Source organism: Lissotriton vulgaris, chromosome 7 (genome assembly GCF_964263255.1).
Source record: "Lissotriton vulgaris chromosome 7, aLisVul1.2, whole genome shotgun sequence".
NCBI lineage: Eukaryota > Metazoa > Chordata > Amphibia > Caudata > Salamandridae > Lissotriton > Lissotriton vulgaris.
In genome coordinates, this window is record NC_141695.1 from 1,718,161,389 (window position 1) to 1,718,170,079 (window position 8,691).

The 8,691-nt window shown below is 50.3% G+C and overlaps 1 protein-coding gene across 1 annotated transcript in view; it reads right to left on the bottom strand.

Moving 5' to 3' along the window:
* Nucleotides 1–2,745, bottom strand: part of NCAPD2 (non-SMC condensin I complex subunit D2) — a 45,170-nt gene extending 42,425 nt beyond the window's left edge. The window contains exon 1 of the mRNA XM_086932902.1: nt 2,610–2,745. The gene's annotated coding sequence lies outside the window, so the exon portion shown is untranslated. The remainder of the gene's footprint in view (nt 1–2,609) is intronic.
* Nucleotides 2,746–8,691: the final 5,946 nt, after the last annotated feature.

Here is an 8,691-nt window from a genome sequence, read left to right on the forward strand (position 1 = left end):
GCTCTCGCCAATGCTCAGTGTAGGTTTTTATCACGACTCCCACGCACTTCTACTTGGAAGTGAGAAAAATGTCCCACTGCGGGACAGGAATGATATCAGAGCTCTAAATCGGTCTGCAGAGATAATAAAATAAAACACTTCAATGAGCAATTATTGAAATGTAGTTGGAGATTTACTGTACCAAGGACAGAGGAAGCTCATCAGTCTGTAATAGATGCAGCCACGGACATCACAAGTACAGTCAGACAGCAGGTATTATTTCACGCTGTATAAATTACCCCTCCTCCGACATTTACACACTCACCCACATTAATGATGAATTGATGCTGCAAGAAGCCCACAGCCTCTCAGGTTGGGAGGCGTAGATGTCTTCGACTGACTCGACCTCAAGAGCCCCCCAAGAATGTTGCACACAGACATTTTTTAGGTTAAGTCTACAGGACAATGCAGCTATCTGGTTGCAAAAGAGCTACTGTCTGCTTACCCAGAGATTACAACCCAATCCAGTGCTTTTCATTGCTTGCTTTATCGTCACTCATTTGCTTCTTACTAAATTACTTGGCGTTGCATCTCCTTATCCTTCTGTTTGTCTCTCCCTAAAGCACAGCCTCTTCACCACCCCTCTAATTGGCCGGCGTTATACCTTCTGCTACAGACTTTTAGCAAACTGTCTTTTCCATTTTATTTTAAGCACTCCATGAGTATATGTGCTTTCCAGCTGTTCCTCTCATGTTTCTCTCCCTCCACTCAGGCTTTTGTCACTCTCGCCTGTGTGGTTCTCCCCTTCCCACACTTGTGTTGTTCTCTTACCCATGTGCTCCACTTGACCCCATGTAGTTCAGTACGGGCAAAAAACATAGGCAAAGCCAATAGGTCCCAAAGGTGAGATCTATTGCGTTTGCCAATGCTGGTTGTGTGATTCTTCACCACAACAGGAGACGATTTTGCTTGTCATGCTTCAGTCATCGTTGATGTACGTTCCCCTGCCTCACACTAGCAAACAAACAAGCATTAGCATAGCCAATAGGTCTCGCCTTTGGGACCTTATATGTGTTAAGCCATACAACAGTTGATGTTGTTGCACCAAGGATATTGTGCTGGATAACTAACCACTTATAAAGTCCCAGAGGCGAGACCTATTGGCTATGCCAATGCTGGTTTTTAAAATTGCTGTTATGAGGTGTTTAAGTGACATTGTGACATTACAGCTGCCTGCAATTTGAGTGATTCAATGGGTAATACTTTGTTGTGGTTGCCTTCATAAAGCTAGAGGTAAAATGCATTGCACATATTAAAGGCTTGTTAACAAAAAAAAACTGCATCAGTTAATTTTATTAAAGTAACATTTGCATGTAAGTTAAATGGCGGTCGGTTTTCTTTAGTTTTCGTGGCCACGTATATGCGTGGCCTCTTTATTTTTTGTGACATATGCTTACAGTAAAAAGAAATGTCAATTGCACGGGCATACCAAGGCCAGACCTGTTGGCTTTGCAATGCTTCGTTCTAAAAACACTCACCGATGAGTGGAATGTGCTAATACGGGGCTCACTGCCACTTCCATGCCCCTGTCTGCGTTCGTCTCCAGCCACCATCCGGTACAAACCATCTCACTTAGCTGCCAATACCTGCCTGTGCCAGCGCGGCCGCTTAATATATTCAGAAGAAAATCAATGGCATGTTAATGGGAAATTTCCAGGCATTTTTTTCTGTGGGTGGGGGGGGGGCTCACCTCCTGCTCTCCCTCTCACAATTAAGCACCGACTCATAATTTGTGTGGGCTACAACCACCAGGTCCCCCAGTTCACCATTTATGTTTCACGATGGAAGTGCCAAGAGGAGACCCAGATGATGACTAAGGAGGGCACCGAGTGGTGACTGATGGGTATCCATACTCCCGAGGAGATCTTTTCACATATGCACATACTCTTTTAGGTCTTTGATTGGTGTATCTTTGAGGTAGATTTGTTGTTTTGCTCTAGACCCGTGGACATTTTTGTGTAGTATAGTTAGAATTTGAGGACTGTGCCCATGCAAGGTCTTTAACTATTCCCTAGGACCCTTCCCTAACGGTTTGTGATATATAGAGTTCCATAAGTTGCCAGATCGTCTGCTGACTTGATACGAGAGCTGTGAATATCCCTGCTCGAGTTCAGCCTCAACTTGAAGCACTCTCGCCTACGTTCCTATCTATGCATGTGAAAGTAACTTTGGAGGCGCCCCATCAACTACCCAAACTTAGGAGAAGGGCTGGTTATATTATAGGTTTAAGAGAATGGCCCTTCTCCAACAGACAAACGACAATCTTTGCAGAGCCCAGATTCACATGACACGGAGCCAGGAACTGGAGGGCGCGAGGCATTTATACACATACGACCTGGAAACGCGCTAACTGCCTATAACTCCAACCAACCAAAGAAGCCCCTGTGCAGTGAATCATCATCCAAATAATGGTCAGTTTCACGTCGGTACATTACCCTTCGCAGTGGGCATCACTGCTTCTCCCTTCCACGGAATTATGTCACCAAAAAGTACCTCAAACAACCTCAGACACGCATCACCGCCGTACAGCAACGAACAACGACATCATGCACCCGCGCGCTACTACTCACCTCCTTCAGACACAAGTTTCGAACCACAGTCCGCAACAACGTTCAAGACCTCGTTCAAATCCGGCGCGCAGGAAACTGAGCAACGGTCTCAGCACAACGATGAGGAAGGGAGGCACAGCCAATCGAAAAGAGAGCGCACAAAATGTCCAATTAGATTGTTTTACTGAAAAACATGCCGGCCAATTACATTGGCTGCTTGTGGGGGCAACCAATCACTATCTCCGTCTAAACGTCTCTTAAATGAAGACTTTCATGTAAGGAGGGAGACATCATTTCCTGTTCCCGCCCACGTAAACGCCGGTATTTCGTAATAATGGTCAGCGTTCTAGTTTATATAAGAAACCGCTCTACAAATTCATGGTCCCGGACTAGCTTGAAAATGGTGGCTTATTTAGTCCTGAGATGGTGGTCCCGACGCCATATCCACGCTCTTACTCATACAAGCTTTGCCAAAACAAAACAGTTCGGTTTTATATGATGAAAATATTTTAATCGAGGGATAGGGTCCATTGCTTGACATGGAAATGCGGTGCCCGCTGTTCCAATCTGCATGTTACTAGCTACTTGGAATCCCTGGTACCTTCCCACTCCAAAGTATGTTCTCCACCTTTGACTTATTGGTAAAACTCCCCTTGACAGAAGTGCAAAAATACTCACTGTGTATCCCAGGGAAGAGCAGGGAGGGTGACCATATTTTTGTTATACAAAACTAAAAGACGAAATTGCATGAAGATAAAGAAGGACAAGCAAAGGCAGCGTTCATGGACACAAATGACGGACAACAATTACTTCACCCACCAATATGGAAGTCAACGTACCACTTAAGAAAGCAAGTGTTTTAGTGCGACAGTATGTATTTAGCTCTTCCTAGCCAATTGCAGGGGGGTCACTGGCGCCCATTGGGTAGGGTGACCAACTGGCATGGGTGCAAATTCAGGACGGCGAGTGTAAAAATTCAAGCCAAATGGTCAAAATTCAGGACAGAATGTCAAAATTCATAAAAAAATTCCAGACAAAAGGTCACAGACACATCAGAGGAGGATACTCAAGAGAATATAAGTAAGTAGAAGTAAGTACAGGGGTGCAATGTACAGCAGGCAAGAGAAAAACAGTGCTGTTCTCTTTCGGATCAGCACAATCACTAACTATGTGCTACTCTTGCCCATTAATTTCGTCCTAGCACTGCAAGCTGATGGTTCAAACCTAGGTACAGGGTAAAGGAGCAGTGCTTTACAGAGTGCAACTTCAGATAATTAAAATAAATGCAACCCTGTGAGATTGGCATACTTGCATATGATAACCAGCCTGGTGCACTGAAGCTGGTCTGGTTCTGCAAACTCTTTCTGTCTCATTTCCCTAATCTCAGTCTCTTGCTTGCTCTCTCTTTCCTTACTCTTTTGTCCACGATTCCTTCCTCAAATGTCTCTCACTGTTTGTTTTTCCTTCTCTACCATTTTTAGGTCTCGTCTAAGCCAATGCGCTTACGCATTGCTCCGGCGAGATTATAGTAAGCAGAAAAGAACAGTCTACCAAAACGGCTGCGGATCGCATACAGTTCATGTGATCTATGCGCGTGCAAAGAGCCAGCCATATCACACACCACCATTTGTCTGTGCCTCAGCATCAGACTTCAAAGGCTGCCGCTTCCCCGCCCCCTGCACAACGCGCACCACCATTTGTCTGTGATTTGGCATCAGACTTCAAAGGCTGCCGCTCCCCCCCCCCCCCCCCCCCCCGCCACAGCAATGCCAAGAGCTTGTTTTTGGACAAAAGTGAAAGTATATTGTGCATGTTTACAGTAGCCTTGCTCCTCAAATGTTGTTGCTGTGTTTCTATCTCTCCAGGGATACTCAGCTTGAAAACACTCGACTTTCTAGCTGCAATGCTACATCCGCTATGCTTTGCCTCTAGACACGTTGATCCCTCGCAGACTGTGCTGACTCTGCCCCTCCTGATTCTGAAACTGTCCAACGCAGTCTCTTCTCTCTGTCTTATGATGTCTGCCATGCCACCATTTACTTCGGACCCTCACACACAGTCACCCCGTCACACTCACCCTCACACAACACATCACTCATGAACACCACCACATCACTCAGGGACACCACCACATCACTCAGGGCACCACTCAGGGGCACAACCACATCATTCAAGAACACCACCACATCACTCAGGGGCACCACTCAGGGGCACCACCACATCACTCAGGGACACACCCACATCTCTCGGGAACACCACCACATCACTCGGGAACACCACCACATCACTCAGGGACACCACCACATCCCTCAGGGGCACCACTCAGGGACACCACCGCATCACTCAGGGACACACCCACATCTCTCGGGAACACCACCACATCACTCGGGAACACCACCACATCACTCGGGAACACCACCACATCCCTCAGGGGCACCACTCAGGGACACCACCGCATCACTCAGGGGCACCACCATATCACTCAGGGGCACCAACACATCACTCGGGGACACCACCACATCCCTCAGGGACACCACCACATCACTCAGGAACACTCGTGTGAAGAAGGCCCGCATTGGAGGTCGCTCCTTTAGGTCCCGGGCTCCACAGCTTTGGAACTCTCTGCCCCTGACACTGCGCAGTACCTCGAATTTGCTGGCCTTCAGGAAAGGCCTGAAAACTTGGCTTTTTGCCTCTTAGACTCCCTTTTATTTTGCTGACTCCGTTTTCTTAAATCTCTGTGTTGTGTTTGTCTTTTTCAGGTTGTCAATAAAGCGCCGGGACACTCTTTTCGAGTAGCCGAGCGCTATAAAAGACACAATTAACATAACATAACATAACACCACCACATCACCCGGGGACACCACCACATCACTCAGGGACACCACCACATCACTCTGGGGCACCATTACATCACTCAGGGGCGCCACCACATCACTCAGGGGCACCACCACATCACTCAGGGACACCACCACATCCCTCAGGGGCATCATTCAGGGGCACCACCACATCACTCAGGGACACCACCACATCACTCAGGAACACCACCACATCACTCGGGGCACCACCACATCACTCGGGGACACCACCACATCACTCAGGGACACCACCACATCACTCGGGGGCACCACCACATCCCTCAGGGGCACCACCACATCCCTCAGGGGCACCACCACATCACTCAGGTGCAACACTCAGGGGCACCACCGCAACACTCAGGGGCACCACCACATCACTCAGGGACACCACCACATCACTCAGGGACACCACCATATCATTCAGGGATACCACCACATCACTCAGGGACACCGCCACATCACTCAGGGACACCACCACATCACTCAGGGGCACCACTCAGGGGCACCACCACATCACTCCGGGACACCACCATATCACTCGAGAACACCACCACATCACTCGAGAACACCACCACATCACTCGGGAACAACACCACATCACTCGGGAACAACACCACATCACTCGGGAACACCACCACATCACTCGGGAACACCACCACATCACTCGGGAACACCACCACATCACTCAGGGGCACCACCACATCACTCGGGTATACCACCACATCACTCTGGGACACCAACATATCACTCTAGGACACCACCACATCACTCAGGGGCACCACCACATCACTCGGGGACACCACCACATCACTCGGGGACACCACGGCATCACTCAGGGACACCACGGCATCACTCAGGGACACCACGGCATCACTCAGGGACACCACGGCATCACTCAGGAACACCACCATATCACTCAGAGACACCACCACATCACTCAGGGGCACCACCACATCACTTGGGGACACCACAACATCACTCAGGACACCACAACATCGCTCAGGAACACCACCACATCACTCAGGAACACCACCAAGGAACAAGGAAGATATCTGGTCGGCAAACTGGTGGCCTGCCTCACTGGGAGTTCGTCCGGTACCCGCCACTCTGGCTAAAAACTTGGGAGTTTTGATCGACCCTACCCTCAATATGTGTCAGCAGGTGAACAGAACAGTTTCCACCTGTTGGGGCATTATTCACATCTTGAGGAAGATCAAACATTATTTATCCCAGCAGGCCAGAAAGCAAGTCGTGGTTGCACTCATAGGCTCCCGACTTGACTATTGTAATGCGCTGTATGCAGGACTCAACAGGGGATTGCTGCAGCGCCTACAAATGGTCCAAAATGCGGCGGCTACGTTTGTGTTGGACTTACCGAAATGTGCGTCAGCCACTTCCGCTAGGAAAGCGCTTCATTGGCTCCCCATTGAGGACAGGATCTCTTTTAAAATCCTGTGCCTGACTTTTGGCGCTTTAGCGAAAAACAGGTCAGTAGGTATTGGGGCTCTTTTGGCCCCCTACAGCCCCTCGAGGAATCTGCGCTCTGCCAACAAATCTCTGCTATCTGTACCACGCATTCGCAGAGCTAAATGGGGTGGCAGAGCTTACTCCACAGTCGACCCAAAAATGTGGAATGCTCTTCCGGTGGAAATTAAGGCCCTTTCCACTCTGCAGTCTTTCAGAAAAGCCCTGAAGACACGGCTATTTGCCACAGCATACCCGTAGTTTTGCTTCTGCCTTTTTTGTGATTCATTTTTGATAGTCGCCTTGATGCCTTCGGGTTTTATTTGCGCGATATAAATTTTCTTTCATTTCATTTCATTTCCACCACATCACTCCGGGACACCAACACATCACTCAGGAACACTACCACATCACTCAGGGGCACCACTCGAGAACACCACCACATCACTCTGGAACACCACTACATCACTTGGGGACACCACCACATCACTTGGGGACACCACCACATCACTTGGGGACACCACCACATCACTCAGGGGCACCACCACATCACTCAGGGGCATCACTGGGGGACACCACCACATCACTCGGAGACACCACCACATCACTCTGGGACACCACCATATCACTCTGGGACACCACCACATCACTCGGGGACACCACCACATCACTCGGGGACACCACCACATCACTCTGGGACACCACCACATCACTCTGGGACACCACCACATCACTCGGGGACACCACCACATCACTCGGGAACACCACCACATCACTCGGGGACACCACCACATCACTCTGGTACACCACCACATCACCCCTGAGTGGTGCCCCTGAGTGTGGTGGTGCCCCTGAGTGATGTGGTGGTGCCCCCGAGTGATGTGGTGGTGTCCCCGAGTGATGTGGTGGTGTCCCCGAGTGATGTGGTGGTGTCCCCGAGTGATGTTGTGGTGTCCCCGAGTGATGTTGTGGTGTCCCCGACTGATGTGGTGGTGCCCCTGAGTGGTGCCCATGAGTGTTGTGGTGGTGTTCCTGAGTGATGTGGTGGTGTCCCTGAGTGATGTGGTGGTGTCCCTGAGTGATGTGGTGGTGCCCCTGAATGATGCCCCTGAGGGATGTAGTGGTGTCCCTGAGGGATGTGGTGGTTTCCCAGAGTGATGTGGTGGTGCCCCTGAGTGATGTGGTGGTGCCCCTGAGTGATGTGGTGGTGCCCCTGAGTGATGTGGTGGTGTCCCCGGGTGATGTGGTGATGTCCCCGGGTGATGTGGTGATGTCCCCGGGTGATGTGGTGATGTCCCCGGATGATGTGGTGATGTCCCCGGATGATGTGGTGGTGTTCCCGGGTGATGTGGTGGTGTCCCTGAGGGATGTGGTGGTGTCCCTGAGGAATGTGGCAGTGTCCCTAAGTGATGTGGTGGTGCCCCTGAGTGATGTGGTGGTGTCCCTGAGTGATGTGGTGGTGTCCTTGAGTGATGTGTTGGTGTCTCCGAGTGATGTGGTGGTGTCCCCGAGTGATGTGGTGGTGTCCCCGAGTGATGTGGTGGTGTCCCTGAGTGATGTGGTGGTGTCCCCGAGTGATGTGGTGGTGTCCCCGATTGATGTGGTGGTGTCCCCGATTGATGTGGTGGTGTCCCCGATTGATGTGGTGGTGTCCCCGAGTGATGTGGTGGTGTCCCCGAGTGATGTGGTGGTGTCCCCGAGTGATGTGGTGGTGTCCCCGAGTGATGTGGTGGTGTCCCCGAGTGATGTGGTGGTGTCCCCGAGTGATGTGGTGGTGTCCC